The sequence below is a fragment of the Ostrea edulis genome, chromosome 7, assembly GCF_947568905.1.
Source record: "Ostrea edulis chromosome 7, xbOstEdul1.1, whole genome shotgun sequence".
In the NCBI taxonomy this organism is placed as follows: domain Eukaryota; kingdom Metazoa; phylum Mollusca; class Bivalvia; order Ostreida; family Ostreidae; genus Ostrea; species Ostrea edulis.
Window position 1 is genome coordinate 6,180,394 of NC_079170.1, and position 17,976 is coordinate 6,198,369.

The window sequence follows — 17,976 nt, forward strand, 5'->3', positions numbered from 1 at the left end:
GGTTAGTGGATTAGTTCTCACGCGTCAGACAGGTTAGTGGATGTGTTCTCATGAGTCAGACAGGTTAGTGGATGTGTTCTCATGCGTCAGACAGGTTAGTGGATTAGTTCTCGTCATGCGTCAGACAGGTTAGTGGATTTGTTCTCATGGGTCAGACAGGTTAGTGGATTAGTTCTCGTCATGCGTCAGACATGTTAGTGGATTAGTTCTCATGCGTCAGACAGGTTAGTGGATTAGTTCTCATGCGTCAGACAGGTTTGTGGATGTGTTCTCATGCGTCAGACAGGTTAGTGAATTAGTTCTCATGCGTCAGACAGCTTCGTGGATTTGTTCTCATGCGTCAGACAGGTTTGTGGATGTGTTCTCATGCGTCAGACAGGTTAGTGGATTTGTTCTCATGCGTCAGACAGGTTAGTGGATGTGTTCTCATGCGTTAGACAGGTTAGTGGATTAGTTCTCATGAGTCAGACAGGTTAGTGGGTTTGTTCTCATGCGTCAGACAGGTTAGTGGATTAGTTCTCGTCATGCGTCAGACAGGTTAGTGGATTTGTTGTCCTCATGCGTCAGACAGGTTAGTGGATTAGTTCTCATGCGTCAGACAGGTTAGTGGATTAGTTCTCGTCATGCGTCAGACAGGTTAGTGGATTTGTTCTCATGCGTCAGACAGGTTAGTGGATTAGTTCTCATGCGTCAGACAGGTATGTGGATGTGTTCTCATGCGTCAGACAGGTTAGTGGATTAGTTCTCATGAGTCAGACAGGTTAGTGGATTAGTTCTCATGCGTCAGACAGGTTAGTGGATTAGTTTTAATGCGTCAGACAGGTTAGTGGATGTGTTCTCATGCGTCAGACAGGTTAGTGGATTTGTTCTCATGCATCAGACAGGTTAGTGGATGTGTTCTCATGCGTCAGACAGGTTAGTGGATTAGTTCTCGTCATGCGTCAGACAGGTTAGTGGATTTGTTCTCATGGGTCAGACAGGTTAGTGGATTAGTTCTCATGCGTCAGACAGGTTAGTGGATTAGTTCTCATGCGTCAGACAGGTTTGTGGATTAGTTCTCATGCGTCAGACAGGTTAGTGGATTTGTTCTCATGCGTCAGACAGTTAGTGGATGTGTTCTCATGCGTCAGACAGGTTAGTGAATTAGTTCTCATGCGTCAGACAGGTTAGTGGATTTGTTCTCATGCGTCAGACAGGTTTGTGGATGTGTTCTCATGCGTCAGACAGGTTAGTGGATTTGTTCTCATGCGTCAGACAGGTTAGTGGATGTGTTCTCATGCGTCAGACAGGTTAGTGGATTAGTTCTCATGAGTCAGACAGGTTAGTGGGTTTGTTCTCATGCGTCAGACAGGTTAGTGGATTAGTTCTCGTCATGCGTCAGACAGGTTAGTGGATTTGTTGTCCTCATGCGTCAGACAGGTTAGTGAATTAGTTCTCATGCGTCAGACAGGTTAGTGGATTAGTTCTCGTCATGCGTCAGACAGGTTAGTGGATTTGTTCTCATGCGTCAGACAGGTTAGTGGATTAGTTCTCATGCGTCAGACAGGTTAGTGGATGTGTTCTCATGCGTCAGACAGGTTAGTGGATTTGTTCTCATGCATCAGACAGGTTAGTGGATTTGTTCTCATGCGTCAGACAGGTTAGTGGATTAGTTCTCGTCATGCGTCAGACAGGTTAGTGGATTTGTTCTCATGGGTCAGACAGGTTAGTGGATTAGTTCTCATGCGTCAGACAGGTTAGTGGATTAGTTCTCATGCGTCAGACAGGTTTGTGGATTAGTTCTCATGCGTCAGACAGGTTAGTGGATGTGTTCTCATGCGTCATACAGGTTAGTGGATTTGTTCTCATGAGTCAGACAGGTTAGTGGATTAGTTCTCTTGCGTCAGACAGGTTAGTGAATTAGTTCTCATGCGTCAGACAGGTTTGTGGATGTGTTCTCATGCGTCAGACAGGTTAGTGGATTAGTTCTCGTCATGCGTCAGACAGGTTAGTGGATGTGTTCTCATGCGTCAGACAGGTTAGTGGATTTGAGAGAATAAATGAACTACGTCAGAAACCGGGACCCTTTTGTCACGCTTGACTTCACAATAAAATGCTATGGTTGCTAGTTCTTGAACTTTAGGTGGAGTTTGAGATTTTGGGGTTATTGTACTAACTCTAAATGCAACGTGCCCGTTCTGATATCTTATACCAATTTTTATTCCTCTGTTCTATACCATTGTTTCGTTTGACTTGATGGATTATGGGATAACTGACCAGTAATATTTTCGGAAAATTGAGAGGAATGATTTCAACTTCTCCATCGTCAACCTCCCATATTTATGTACAGTGTAGAAATATTCCATTATCATCTGCATATGGTGTTTATATCTCTTAACTGATTCGATAAACAAGAGCTTGTTCTGCCTATGATCAGTTTTCAAATCGAGGTAAGCTACTGACAAACAAGTCAGTGGTGCAGGGGTTCAAACAGTCTTGCTTTAAATCAGCATTTCGCAACTTCTATGGTGGTTATAACGATCTAGTTTGCCAATGCAACCTATCATTAAACCAAATGCTGTCTGATGTGTTTCATGCCGATTGTTAGGCCGTCCTTGGCACACTGATTTTGACTAAGGATAACACCTTTTACCTGATTAAGATATAGGGCTCACGGCGGGTGTGACCGGTCGACAAGGGGTGCTTACTCCTCCTAGGCATATGATCCCACCTCTGGTGTGTCCATGGGTCCGTGTTTGCCCAACTCTCTGTTTTGTATTGCTTATGAGAGTTATGAGATTGATCACTATTCGTTATCTTCACCTTTCATATGTCCTCGTAATAACATGTACAGTATGTGGCTCTCGTAACAATGATGAGAAATATTTCATTTATTAACAGGAAATCATTTCATAGAAAGCAACCTATAAACCGTTAGTGATTATAAGTAGCACGTCGTATCTATCGGTCTTGAAGAGCATGGTTGTCCGTTTTCTGGCTTCCTCACAACAATGGACTCTGGTATAGAGGACGAAGACCATGGCGTAATGATACTGAGTACTATAATTGGTTGATTATTTACTGATCGATGGGGACATTGTATATCAATTGGTTTTGGAAGTTGTTATATCATTCAAGATTTCTTCATAAAGTCGCTTTAATTAAAGATTTATCAACATGGCATGCTTAATAATAGTGAGATATTGTCTTAAGTATATTGATACAAACTGGCTAGTGTAAAAATCCAACAACACAGCATGCTTTATAAGCTAAAACCATATATTCTTTCTATTAACCTTTTCATATTTTCATGTTTTGACCATACTGTGAAATCCGTGCTTCTACACATATGTAGCTTAGACATTTTAGACTTTTTTTTACCTTTACGCGACAGGACTTTTTTACCTTTACGCGACAGGACTTTTTTACCTTTACGCGACAGAACTTTTTTTTTTTTTTTTACCTTTACGCGACTAGACTTTTTTTTTTTTTTTTTTTTACCTTTACGCGACTAGACTTTTTTACCTTTACGCGATTAGACTTTTTTACCTTTACGCGACTAGACTTTTTTACCTATACGCGACTAGACCTTTTTACCTTTATGCGACCAAACGTAAAAGAAATACTCACAGGTTTTTAAGACATGTACCAACAATTTTGAACCCAAGTTTCTCCATATCAAATAATGTATATATATCTTTGACTTGAACCGTAAAAGCATGTATTTTACGGTAATATCAGAAATTAAAAAATGACCCATTCCTATCTATATAATCAGCAATGTGTGTGTATATTGTCCTCAACTAGAAAATCTAATCGACGAACTTTGTTTTACACAGGGAGCTATACGGCAAACCTCTGCATCCTAAGCAACATTGGTCGTAGTAATCTGCCACTGACTTATAACTTAACTCATATCAACAGAATTATTTGAAAACGACATTAGAAATCATCACCACCAAAATCAATTCATAAGTTAAAAAGTACCGACCTGATTAAAATACAGATCTCCCAAATAACGCACAGCGCTGAGAGCTCCGCGCTATTTGAGAGATCTGTATTTTAATCAGATTGAAAAAGTACCACCATCCCTCTATTTCAGTGAGTGGTTTAATACACCGCGGGGAAACATTCAACGTATACTACCTTTAAAAACTAATTTTGCATTTGATCCGTATGACTTAAATCGATAACACATTTCAGGAGGCACACAGTCTGAAAGTAGAGACTGGACAATATGAACCCAGTCCCCGGGGAGGAATGGATGTAATTCTCATTTTGTGATTGTAATGAGGCACGAAGCGAAGTATTTATCCATACTGTGTTCCAATCTCTGACAAAAAAGAACTGAATTCATTTCATTTTGTGAGAACAATTGACCAAACTTTAGCCATCTTAGATTAAAAAGTCAGTCAATTTGGATTTTGACCAACGAGGGCGCTGAATTTTACAAGATCGTGTGTCAATTCCGAGCCCCCTCACCACTTTATACGATATATATATCATTAACTGTATATTCGGCCTTTTCCGCATTCACTGGTTTGTAAAGTATTATGAAATTGTCGGAATCATACATCATTATGGGTTTTCTTATTTTGTTAACTCTTCAGGAGCTGATATTGGATCAAGAAAATCGTGTCACGTGTTACTGCATAATTCAGACAATGTAAATATTGACTAATTTTAATCAATATTAAAACAAAGTCGCTCATGTTTTGATTCTCTTAACATATATCTGAAAGACATACATAATATATAAACACAATAAACTCTTGTGTTGTGATGGCATTCAAGCAATTGATAAATCTGAACAGTGTCACTGATGATGTTTCTTAAGGAGTGATGCATCAGGCATGTTTTAAGCTTCATTGAACCTAGTTTATCTGTTAATCAGTACGTTAATGGCTATGAAATTTATGTTTCTAAAGATGCAACCTACAATTTTCCGCATATCTCACCAACCATTCCCAAACCCTTTCCACTCTATAGCTCGACAAAGATATGATACGGTATTTATGCAACATAACCTTAGCACATCCCTAGCATTTTCTATGCTTTAGGTTAGAACTCTGATATATTGAATGGAAGACATATGAACTGATTGAAGTAACAGTACTTAATTTTCCAACAGGTGCGCCAAATTATTCCACAAGGAGGCGATGATGTGTTAATACGCGCATTCGATAGTTTACATTGGATCGCATAAATAACAGGTTTCGTCCGAAATAACCCGAGTAAGACATAACAAGTTTGCTTAGTTCAAGGTGACATGTTAGATATTATAGGTACAAGCTATCTACGTGAATTACTAGTAAGTTTCGGAGCCCCATGCGCAGTTCTAACAAGTTGATTGGTATGTACAAGTAGTACGCATGTTCTCTTGTCAAGAAAAGTATCATACAAAGCATTTCATGTTCGGACTGACATTAACACAATATCCATACGAAATAGACCACACTCAAATATATCGCCACTGTTTACTGTTTTAACTTAGAAAACCAAATTAGGTAACGACTTGCCACAACTATCTACTCACTCACTGTGCGTTGCACTGTACTATTGATTCTGTACGTAATTACGACGCCATATCCTCCTGTTTATTATTCAATGAAATAGACATCAGCTTTTTTTTTTACAGGATAGATTGAAAGTGACACCCGCCTCGTGTTCGGTTAGGCTGTACCTGGTATACGTGTAATATCGTTGAATATCAAATTCATATATACATATAATTCAATTAACACGTGCATGTAGCACAGTGGTATCATATCAACCTTACACATCCACCAGGTATCTACCGGTATTATACAAAATATATATCATGATTCACGTACTGATAATATGCCCTCAATGAACAGCTATACAAAGAATAAATGGAAACTAAGAACCCCCCCCCCCCCCAAATCCACTAAGAATATTGATAATGATCTTAGAGTATGTCGTTCCGTGTTCGTGTTCTGTCTAATAGTAAAATCAGTTCGTCCTCCAGAGAATAATATCAACTAAATCTCTTATTTGGTTGGAATTTTCTTTCAAGAACATATTGGACAAGCATGGCGTCGTGTGAGAATGGTCTGATCAATTTGATTACATCTGGTTGTTTTTGTTTTCTTTTAGAAAACATGGGGACATGTTGGCATTGTTTCAAAGCCCTCTCTCACCAGATATTATCACGAAATATTTCTCCAAATGTAGGATTATTGAATTCTCTACTGAATACATGTATTTATACATTCATTAATAAGCAAATTTTACCTGTTTGTTGATATTAGGCACTGGCGAAATAGAGAGAGTCAAATGTTTAAGTTTCATAAAGATAACATACATGTATGTGTAGTTAAAAACAGCAAATTTAACTTTTCAAAAAATGAAATGCCGGTAGTTATATGTATACCGCGAGTTGACAGAGTTTGGGTATCAAAACAGAGGACGGTTTCTCTACTGGTACTTATACAGTATATCACTAGTGCGACTGCTATACATTTACCAACCACAATACCAAATGCAAGTCATCTCATTGGACAAAGTTAGGCGAACTCGCTCTTAGTCGCGTTCAACCAAACGCTTGGTTGTCTTCTCTGCTCGTCGGAGATTTGCGGAGAGTCAAGCGTCTGATTGAAGGAGACTAACTCGCTCCCGGATGCGATGCGAAAATAAAAACTAAATCCTGGTAGAGTTCTACCTCGCAGGCCAAGGATTTTCGATCCAATCCACTCCCCACAAATCTTGACATATTACGCCACTGTGACCAAATTTTGATTGGCTCCAAGGTTCAACTCAAAAGAAAACTTTAATGATGTGAACACAGGTGATGTTATCGGCCGTTTGTGTGATTAGTGGCTACTATGGACCCGTGTCTGTTGTGTGAGGATCTACATGTATAATCACTTAGATACTGCAGGGTAATATTTTCACCTTCGTTTAAAGTTATAAACAACTGTGGAAAGTTTTTAATTACAGTACGTGTCAAATGACTATTTGTCCCAGTATCTGTCGGAACACACTCGGCCATTTTCGTAACCAAGTTTAATGTGGATTGAGTGCAAGATTGCATTATGTTGAGATTATCTCTCTCCTTTTGTCGATTTTGTCTTCTTTGGCCTGTCCGAGCTCCGCTTGATATAAAGTTAAATTCAGAATATCCACTTAGTGTTGCCTCTGTGAGCCAGGGATTTAGCGGATAAATCTGCCAAAGTTTTATGGGAAGCGGAAGATAGAGTTATATTTCCAATGCAACTCGTGCGGATATTACCACCTGACAATAGGGGGAAATATCAAAATGGGTTTTATCATGCGCAAGATTCACTGATAAGACAGTCGTAATACATGTAATAAACCTGATCTCTAATAACTGTCTTCTATTCTACTATCAATCTTTGTTCACTGTTATATGTTTTTCTAAAGAAAACCCACCTTTTTTCCTAAGGATATCCTATCAGACGATATTGTCGCCCTAGTTAATAGGCCACTAAAAGTAAGCTTGCGGTATCGCATGTTCGCTATCCTCAAGTAAATGGAATCGGTCGTTTGAAAATGTAACGGTCAATCCGCCGAATCACGTGATCTGAATGGAGCACTTTTACTGCCTGTATAGCTGTCTGAATGGAGCACTTTTACTGCCTATAAGGCTGTCTGAATGGAGCACTTTTACTGCCTATAAGGCTGTCTGAATGGAGCACTTTTACTGCCTATAAGGCTGTCTGAATGGAGCACTTTTACTGCCTATAAGGCTGTCTGAATGGAGCACTTTTATTGCCTATAAGGCTGTCTGAATGGAGCACTTTTACTGCCTATAAGGCTGTCTGAATGGAGCACTTTTACTGCCTATAAGGGTGTTTGGGCAGAAATGGATCGGCACTGGAGACGTCACAATCAAATTCATAGTTTAACAACGGCAATGGAAATGGTGTGATAGGCTACCGTTAGAAAACTTTTACAAAATCACATACCCCTGGATATTGTACATTGACAATAAATACTGATATATCCTTCTTACATGTACTCACAGGGGCTAAGCCCGTTTTCGGCCCGAACTCTGTGATACCATAAATATAGAAAGGGGTCTAACTCTGACACAGATAAAAAAAAACTAACCACTCGCTTCAAATGCCTAAAAAATCTTAAACTAGGTAAGCCGTGACCTGGACCGGTAAATGTCCTAGTAAAAATATACAAGTGAAATCGAGAGAACGATGACGTATATCTTTGTTATTTTAAGAACCAGTGACTTGAAATTTGGCATGCAAGTAGTTAAAACATTAATCTATGCACGGAAAACGACAAATTACGCATAGCTTACCTAGTTTAAGATTTTTTAGGCATTTGAAGCGGGTGGTTAGTTTTTTATCTGTGTCAGAGTTAGACCCCTTTCTATATTTATGGCATCACAGAGTTCGGGCCCAAAACGGGCTTAGCCCCTGTGCATGCACTTACGTATTTGAATATCATCATGAGTGCTATATACATGTAGGTACAGCTTGTTTAACGCAAAGTACATTTTTGTAGTACATGTGTATTTTAATTTTTGTGCAAAGCAATTCTATTCGTGCCAAATTAAATTAGAATATGTTTTAAAAGAAATATTTTGCGTAGTGATGGAGTTTGAAAGCGACGGAATTCAGCGATAAGCATGATATTACTCTCGATATTTGACATGTACGCTTCCGCACCATGTAATGTGTGACGTCATATGCCGCGACCTTGAGCGATAAGGTTGGTTAGCTGTATGTACCCCACTTGAGAATCTTCCACTCATATGGAGACGTCACCATTGCCGGTGAAGGACTGTACTATTTAAGCCTATGTTCGGCGCTTTTGGCCTTCGAACAGGGAAGGACCTTTATCGTGCCACACCTGCTGTGACACGGGTCTCGGTTTTTGCGGCCTCGTTCAAAGGACAAGTTTTAGCCACTCAGTAACGGCAATACTCGCGTTATTTAAAGGATCAGAATTCAATACATTACGGTGTTTGGTGCCAGCGATGGGTATACTAGCCATCAGAAGAAGGGATGCGGACTAATTCATATCATTTTTTTTCCACCCATTATGGCGTGTGAACCGGTGCAATATTCGATTTTTTCCATTTGTATTCAATAACTGTCCACTTGTATTGTGTATTTCACAATTTGTATTGTATATAATCTTTCTTTGTATTGTATAATTGTTCATTTGCATTGTAGAAATTCTACTTGTATTCTACAATTTTCCGTATTTATAAAGTAATTGTCCATTTAATTTGTAAATTTTCTATTTCAGTTTGTTCATTTTTGTACATATAACTTTGCATTTATATCAGTCTATAATTTCCCATTTATATTGTATATATTTTGGAATTCACATACAATACAATCTGAACATACAATACCAACGATGCATTATACAATATTTAACCTCCTGCAAATTTGTAATATTATGATTGGTTTACATCGATCACGTGAAGACCTCGTATATTCCATACTCAGTCAATGGAAGCCATTAGTTGTTATTTACACGGTTAATAGACGAGTCATTACCTTTGTCACGCTTACTTTTGTTTCAAAGTGGCTGAATGCTCAGTAACACAACTTTTAAAACACTTCGGTCGAAGAATTTAGCGGTATGTAAACTCTGGACATTTTACTCACAAAATGAATAAAAATATGAAGCACTTTTGTTAGTTTCCGAAGTTTACACATCGATAAATCCTTCCAAAAAAATGTTTAATTATTATAATCAGGAATGAATGCGTCGCATTTTCGGATTTATCGATGTGCAAATTCTTGCTCAGCTTAATTTTTATCCAATAAAAAAAAATTGTAATGAATTGAATAATATTGGAATTATAACTTTGTATTTTATAACATTCATAATACTTTCACATCGGTTTTATCGCGATTCCTTCAGATAATTATGAAAACGCGATACATTCATTCGCGCCTGAAAGTCGGCAATCTCCTAACCAAGATAAAGACCCTTAACAACTACTGTCGTAAGCGTAACGCATCGCTCACAATGCTGTGTCTTTCACGTTAAGGTGGTAACGTCTTTACCGGAATGACGTAAAACAACAACAAAAACAACATAGGAATAAACCAATGTTTATTTTCCTGGGAATTGTTTGTTCAGATCTCTATTTTCCTTTTGAATTGCCCCGTGGGTAATGTTTTGACAGTGCTACTGTTTGGGCAGCGCAGCTAGATAAATACACACTTGAACATTGCTTTATCTCATACATCAACATTTGAATGTTTCAGAATTTAAAGTTTGGAAACATTTGCTGTAGTTTGGAATAAAACTGCACGACAGTCTACAGTAAAAAACGAGACAAACCTTGTGTCATATATTTTGATATGGTTTATACTGAATCCGATTTAGTCGCCACTTGGAACAAACACGAAGTTTTTTCTTGCACTAGTGCATTCTCTCACCAGAGGGCGCGCTTCGCAAGCTTCACTTTCACCTCTGTTATCGTCTGATAAATAGTTCGGCTAACCACATGATCTCGCACGGACAAAATAGCGTCTTTGACTCCAACAGAAAGACACGTTTCTGTTCTTTGTGTAATGTCAGATTTTCATCATTATAATCTCGCTAGTTTTTCTAATGTACTTTTATGTAGAGTCCATAGTTACGAAGTGAAAATGAAATTAATACATTTGACAAGACAAAATAGTTCCATGAATATGGAGGTTACACTAACGTAATACAGCGTTTCTATAACTACCAATGTGTTTTTAACTTATAAATTTATGTTTTATTTATGAAAATGATGCAGATTTATTTTATTTTCAAAGACGCTCTGTTTTACAAAATTCTTGTAAACAGAGGTGTTGTGGAGCTTAGCGTAACGCCCTCTGGTGAGAGATTGGTACTAGTGCTACCGTCAGAACTCGCTTCGGTGCAGGCCCCTTGGACCGCTCGCTGCTCTCGTTATTACTAACCATTTTATAGACCTCGAGTATCGACCCTTTACCATTACGGATATGGATATAAAAATAAACCAGTCACTGTATACAGCCATTTAATCCTGAAATAAAAAAAGCAGAAAAACGCATTCTCGTTACCAATTGACAAGGCATGGTGTGGCGGAAACAGAATCAATTACATAAATGTCAGAACCGATAAAGGGGTATCGTGTAAACGGATTTATTGTCGTTAGGCTGGTCGTGTGACTTATACGTTGTTATCTGTCTTGAATTAAGATGAGCAACTATCAGCGGTGTGTTGGTTTCCTCTATGCAGTAAACCTCAGCAATTGTCCATTTGATACAGAGGTTGAATCCACCTTTCAAAAGACTTGATTTTGTAATTGGTTTAATGGTCGTCTGACGAATGTCATCACTTGCTGCATGAAGGTGTCATATTGTTCGCTGTCATTCAATATGCACCCTTTTCTGCGAAAGTTTCGAACTAACTATAAATAAATCAGTCACTCGATCTCTGGCATTTAGCACTGTAGGTCTTTAAAATTTTGATTCATCGTAACTTTTCGATGATATTAATTAAAAAGAACCTGACAAATGATTGTTTCATGCGCACAATAGTTAAAATAGATATGCCAATATTTTTTTTTGCATGGCAAATTCTTGTATTTTAAAGTCACATTAATCTACGTCGCATTTTATGACATTAGAAGTTTTTCATTACAAACGTGAGCTACTACTTCCAACCATGGTCTTCCATTATGAACATATTTTCAGTGCATGTTGATAATTATGTCTTTAAAAACAAATATGAATGGGTTACATCGATGTTTATGCACACTATATATAGAAATTTATGCTATTAACAAGGATGCATTTGGTCAGGAAATTATTAAGGAAGTGAATATAGTATCTCAATTACGTAACCGACATTATGGACGTCAGAATTGTTTTTTATCATTACACAATCAGCTATTTCTATTGCACCTTCCCTTAATGAATTTAAAAGCAATTCTCGGTAATGTATAGGCTAAATAGAGTTAACATTCATTCTAGAGATACTTTATTTAATGTAATTACGTTAAAAGCACGGGCACTGAGACAAATTCCGGACAAACTATATTAAAACGTGTTGCAGATGCTCACAACGCGAGAACGGTGATGAGATTTATGACAGTAAACAGAGAACATCTTCAGGAAAATTAACTATTGATCGGTCTGCTGGAAGGAGGGGAATTCGAACTAGAACGTGTCCTTAACTCCCTGTATGAATTTAGGACAAAGTTGTTTTTTTCTATTGCCATGTTCTGTGTGCAGATTACATAGATGTTCACTGTATCTCTATTAGTGACACTGTCCAGTATCAACAGATGTATGATATTTGGTACAGAGTATTCTTGAGGGGATCGGGGTTAGAATAGGTCCTCGGTACTCCTTGCTTGTCGTAAGAGGCGATTAAAGGGGGGGGGGGGTCCTTCGGATGAGGCCGCAAAAACTGAGGTCCCGTGTCACAGCAGGTGTGGCACGATAAAGATCCCTCCCTTATAGGCCTAAATTTAACAGCCCTTCATCGGAAATAGCGCCATATTAGTGATAAATTTTGAGAGGGACGTTAAATTATATACAATGCTACAGATTGAGGGTCATTGAACTGGGGATGAGAGAGGATATTTGTGGTAGGAGGACAACGCGATATCCTAGAAATACTCAGGATGAAAGTAATGTCAATCCGAAAGAAGGATGTTTGAGATCCGGTAGCACAATTCCGAAAAGGTTAAAAAAGATTAGCCCCTTTTAATCGACTGGACATATCTTTCTGTTGGTATGTTTATGCATGTACTTGTGGTTCTTACGAAAACAATTAAATAATTTTCATTGGACAGGGCCGTAAATTACGTGGAGGCGGAGGAGGCAGCTGCCTCCTCCAACTTTTGAGCCAAAAAAAAATTAAAATTTAAAGTTCATTAGAATTTATGTTGTTTCCAATAACTAAGAACATGATACCTCTCTTAAAAAGCATTCCAAATCTTTCTTTTAGAATGAGTTAGTCAAGTAACATCTTAGAAGGCCCTAGAATCAAGGATTTTGCACGAAACGTGTTCAGTGTGCACAATATGTGCTCAGCGTCTGGGGGCCTGGGCGACCCCCAGACCCCCGCCTAATTTCCTGCCTCCTCCAAATTGAAGGTTAATTTACGGCCCTGTTGGATCTATGCAGATAACATGATCCATGGTTGAACAAATATGAGTTTACATTTCTTCAGACTTTTTTGCATTTTATTTTGATATGCCGTGCTTATGGTCCCTGATAAGACATTTACGTAAAGTGTCCCTATCTAAAACTTAAAACCTTATCGTGACCCCCACATTGTTCTTGAAGATCATCATGTGTACGATATTATTTCTACACTCCTTGGGGAAGTTTCAATGTTTTACATATTGTACCCTTGTAATTATTTAGAGGAGGTTTGAAATCCTATACTAGTATATTTTTACATTGTATGTAAACGTTAACAAACCCTAGTGGTGTCCAACACTAGCCCCGGTCATAGTTTGAACATGCTTAATACGGTCTTCGTTATCTATAAAAAAGTTTTCAAACAAGATTCATCATTTCTGGTTAAGCGTGTTCAAGAACTTCTAATACCTGAATCTCATACCCTGCTATAATTTCTGTAACATATTTCTTTGTAATAGGGCACGACGCTTGAATATAATATTTGAATCGCCTTTACCCACATATATTTTTGCCAAGTATAGTGACATTTGTTCCAGCAATGGTTCTTGATAGTAAGATGGCAATGTAAGACGTTTATGCCAGATAGGCAAACATACATGTACAATGCACCTACGTATGTAAATGTCTGGACAAACGGACGCAGGACAAAGCTTGATGACTTTGGACTAAATGAACTGAAGACAATCCATTGTAAAAGTACTTTAGCACGCGCAATAGATTACGCTGTCATTTTGACCAATGACTAATTCGAAAGTGTTTTAGCAAACCTTGTAATCTGACATTTTATAATTGTCTTGTTCTAGGGCCTGACAATATTGAAAAATGAATTTTTTGCATGGGTACTGTCCTTGTTTCCGTCTACAGGTAATAGAAACAGAATCTCTACTCAGTCAGATCATTCACAGGGCACAGACAAATAATGTCAATAACCAAGATTCAGTTTCCTTCCAAAGATTGATGGAGCCGCTTGACCAATCTTTGAATTTGAGATATTCAGAGACAAAGCCGGTAGGCTATTCTGATATCGGCTGTGATTTTTTTTTTATCATGCTACTACTTGTGTAGATTTCTCTATATTTCTTCAGGATTACAATCATCAAAATCATTAGAATTATTCTACATACCGGATTCCATGCTTTACTATTTACAACGAGTATGATAAGTATGCGCACGAGTTCCCACCACGAGCGGCAATGCATTTATGGATTCCCACTATATTTACTTTTTTTTAAATAATCTCATGATCACAGTTTTCATTTACTTGCAAAAGTTTTCAAGAATGTAACTAAGGGAAAGTTACATGTGATAACTATAAAAACTAATTCCGCTGCATCATGTTAATTCTGTACAGAAAATTAAACAGACGAACATAGGACAATACGACTTTAATGTAAAGAGTTCGCAAAACATCTTTTGAAAATATTCCAATCGACATTTGTGTGGAGCTCCAGAAAAGTTGCATATTGTCTGAATACAAAATAACTGCTTTTGTTTGATAAATTTTCAAACCATGAATACGGCCATGTTTCCTTAATGGTCCTATAGTTGAATTATATTTCTTCTTTCCATCGATAATAACTGTTTGGGCTAAAACTTCACGGATCATTTCATGTTTGTGTTGCTTTAGATCCTCTTTGGTACAATTAGGCAATCATGAAATGGCAGCACTAAATGTACTTGATGATTGTGGTACTACCTAGAAGTCCATGTAATGGTATATTCCCATGATAAGCCCCATCTACCTGCTGGTATTCAGATATTATCCTCATACTTCCATGGGAGGCATTTAACTGCACATTACAATAGGCATCTACGAACGGCATTCTTTGGAATCGTTTCCATTAAACATATAGAAGGAAAATAATCCAATATATAAAAAATGAGCGACGAACATAAACAATATGCACGTATGTTATAGTATAAAATACCCCCCCCCCCCTCCCAACACACACACAGAACAATGAACGTAGAAGAGCATGCCCTAATTGACAAGACACTTGTTTACAATCTGTATTCATTTTTCTACATTTGTCTGTAGACGAGAGCGCCATTGGACTGTTGACGACGAGACGTCCTTGTTTTCATCCTCAGACCTGTCTCTAACCCTATTTCCCCACCAGAATATGTGTGAAGTGCGTTTTGGAAATGCAAAGAATATTGTGAAGTTTGTGCAACAATACGAATCCTCCCCTCATCTCCAGATAAAATCCTTTTATCTCCCCATTACTGATATTTTATTTATCACATCCAGAAAATATGTTTTTCTTTCTGATTCTGGTCACCGGCAGTGAATAGACCCACTGATACCGCATCAGATATCATGGATTCGCTATTGATATCGCCGACACCGCATCAGATATCATGGATTCGTTATTGATATCGCTAGGCCCTCTGACACCGGATCTGATATCATGGATTCGTTATTAATACCGCTAGGCCCTCTGACACCGGATCAGATATCATGGATTCGTTATTAATATCGCTAGGCCCTCTGACACCGGATCAGATATCGTTAATTCGATAGCTGATATCGCTGTAAATCTCATACTTATTCCGTTTCACTATGTCAGATGTATAAGCTTGCGATGCACGCTGTTTAAGGTTCTACTTTGGTAGTATAGGACCTCCTTCCGTGATTGCAATTTGTCATACTGAATTTATTTGTTTACTAACTAGGATCACAGGTGCTTGTTATTGAGCTGTAGGTATTCAACTTGACCTTTATGCACTTAGAATATGAAAACAATCATCATTTAGAATTTGAGAGATTAAAAGAAGATACAAGGAGTATTGTTAATCGCTAACCCGAGTTGTCGTTCGTAACCTACAAACATCTTTTCACTTTGTTGCGAAGGCGTTTACAAATTTTCTCACATAGGTGTTCAAACATTTCCTTTAACGGTGTTTACACCTTTGAAACGTTGAAACAAATTATGTATAAATTATGGTTTAGCAGAATTCAATAAAGTTTACTCAAAACTAAGCATGGTATTTTAATGCTTTTAGCAGTGGGTATAAAATTGTGTGCGATTGCCGAAAACAAATTTGAACGTCGTTTTTATAAGAATTCCATAAACATTGAGAAATATTAATAACGAGTCTGGGTGGGCATCGGTAAATATCAAAACTATTGAAGCTTGATAGAAAATGTAACTGAACCACCACCCACCCCCCACCCCCCCCCCAAAAAAAAACGAAAACAAAAAAAACTTAATTTTTACATTTTTGAGGGATTTCTAATACCAGACAGATCCTTTTTAAAAATACATTTGATACTACATGTATGTCTCATTGTAGAAGAAAGGTTACATAATATGTGACTGGTATATGCCCATGAGTTTCTTTCAAATTCTCTTTCACCTTTTCATTAAATTAACAAGAAGAAAACACTCGACAAGATTTTTGAGGTTTGTGAAATAAAAACACGATAACGAACCCGATTTGAGGAAAATCGATGACTAACTCGCAAGCTTTGTTGAGTCAGCAGATACATGTAACTGTTTTATTTTATTCCCAAGTGAAAAATTTATCTTTCTGAATGACATGTAGTTTTGAAACGTGCACTCTTCTGGGACAAATACAAATGGTGTTTAAGAGCATTGCTGATAATACTTGCATTTTTGAACGAAAGGTCGGGCACAGTGTTGTTATCACGGATCGTCCGTGTGTCTGTCACACTATCTTCCTCAAACTTCCCTTACATTTTAAGCGGTAGTCATTTCATCTTTCGGAATATGACTGATAGTGGCCTGTAGATGTGCGCTAATGTGTCGTCGTTTTCATTTTCATTCTGGGGAACGAATCTTAAATTGGGGTCCGAAAAACGAGTAGAAACTTTTTGACATAGTAAAAACGATTGTTCTTGTTGATATCAATATAATGACGTAATTGAATGAAAAATGAAAGAACAGCAATGCATGTTTACGATTTTGTCCAAATTTCCTAGCTGCAATAATGTAGCCCTATCCAATTTTTTTTTAATTCTGACGTTTTCGGGATAGGGCTACAATTCCATAGGATCTCCGTAATGGTGCAAAATAATTTTATGAATAACCGATAATAAACTCTGTGTACTAGTCCCAAATGTTGTTTACACCAAAAGGAGTACCAACTTTGTGCTCGGGCATGTCTAATAAAGGTGTTTTTCATTAAATACAATGTACAGCATGCAAAATTCTTCGTCTGTTCCGCCATGCTTGTTATCGCGAGATCTCGTAGGTGGATCTAATGAAAAACCTAAACATTGACAATCAGCGCGAAAATGTAGTTACTCGAGCCACTTCGACAAAGAAAGGAAAATCATATTGTTGCAGAAAGAATTTACACTCTGCTGTTCGGTTTTGAACTTGATATTAAATTCAAACCTTTTCAATACCGACGAAATAGCTTTCGCCTCCATACTTGTCCATTGATGTAAATACTACCTTATATGGCATATGCAAATGACTTGACAATCGGAAGTTTATACTTCAGTACATCAAACATGGCGCACAAATATGAATCGAGAAATTGGAATTTATCGAAATTGTTGAAAACGGTAGAATAGAGCCTCACAAATCTTAAGTTGCAGGTTGTAAATTTATATATTGACCAAGAAACATAGACTATCATTTTATTTACGTATAGAATTCAGGAAATGTTTAGAATGAGCGCAAATGTTGCGGGAGTGAATCACTCCCGCATTTGCACCATTACGGAGATCCTAAGGAGTTGTAGCCCTCTCCCTAAAAAAAAAAAAAAAAAAAAAAAATATGAGAGGGCTACATTATTGCAGCTAAAATTTCCCGACTTCGATTTTCATTTACCGCCAATAAACACACAATTTAAACCCGGGACTAGGAACACGTGAAAATGGATT

General features: G+C 37.7%; 1 protein-coding gene across 1 annotated transcript in view; it reads left to right on the forward strand.

The window, feature by feature from the left end:
- The window catches only part of LOC125655812 (pleckstrin homology domain-containing family G member 7-like), a 53,653-nt gene that overhangs the window by 5,854 nt on the left and 29,823 nt on the right, over positions 1–17,976 (forward strand). The window lies entirely within an intron of this gene.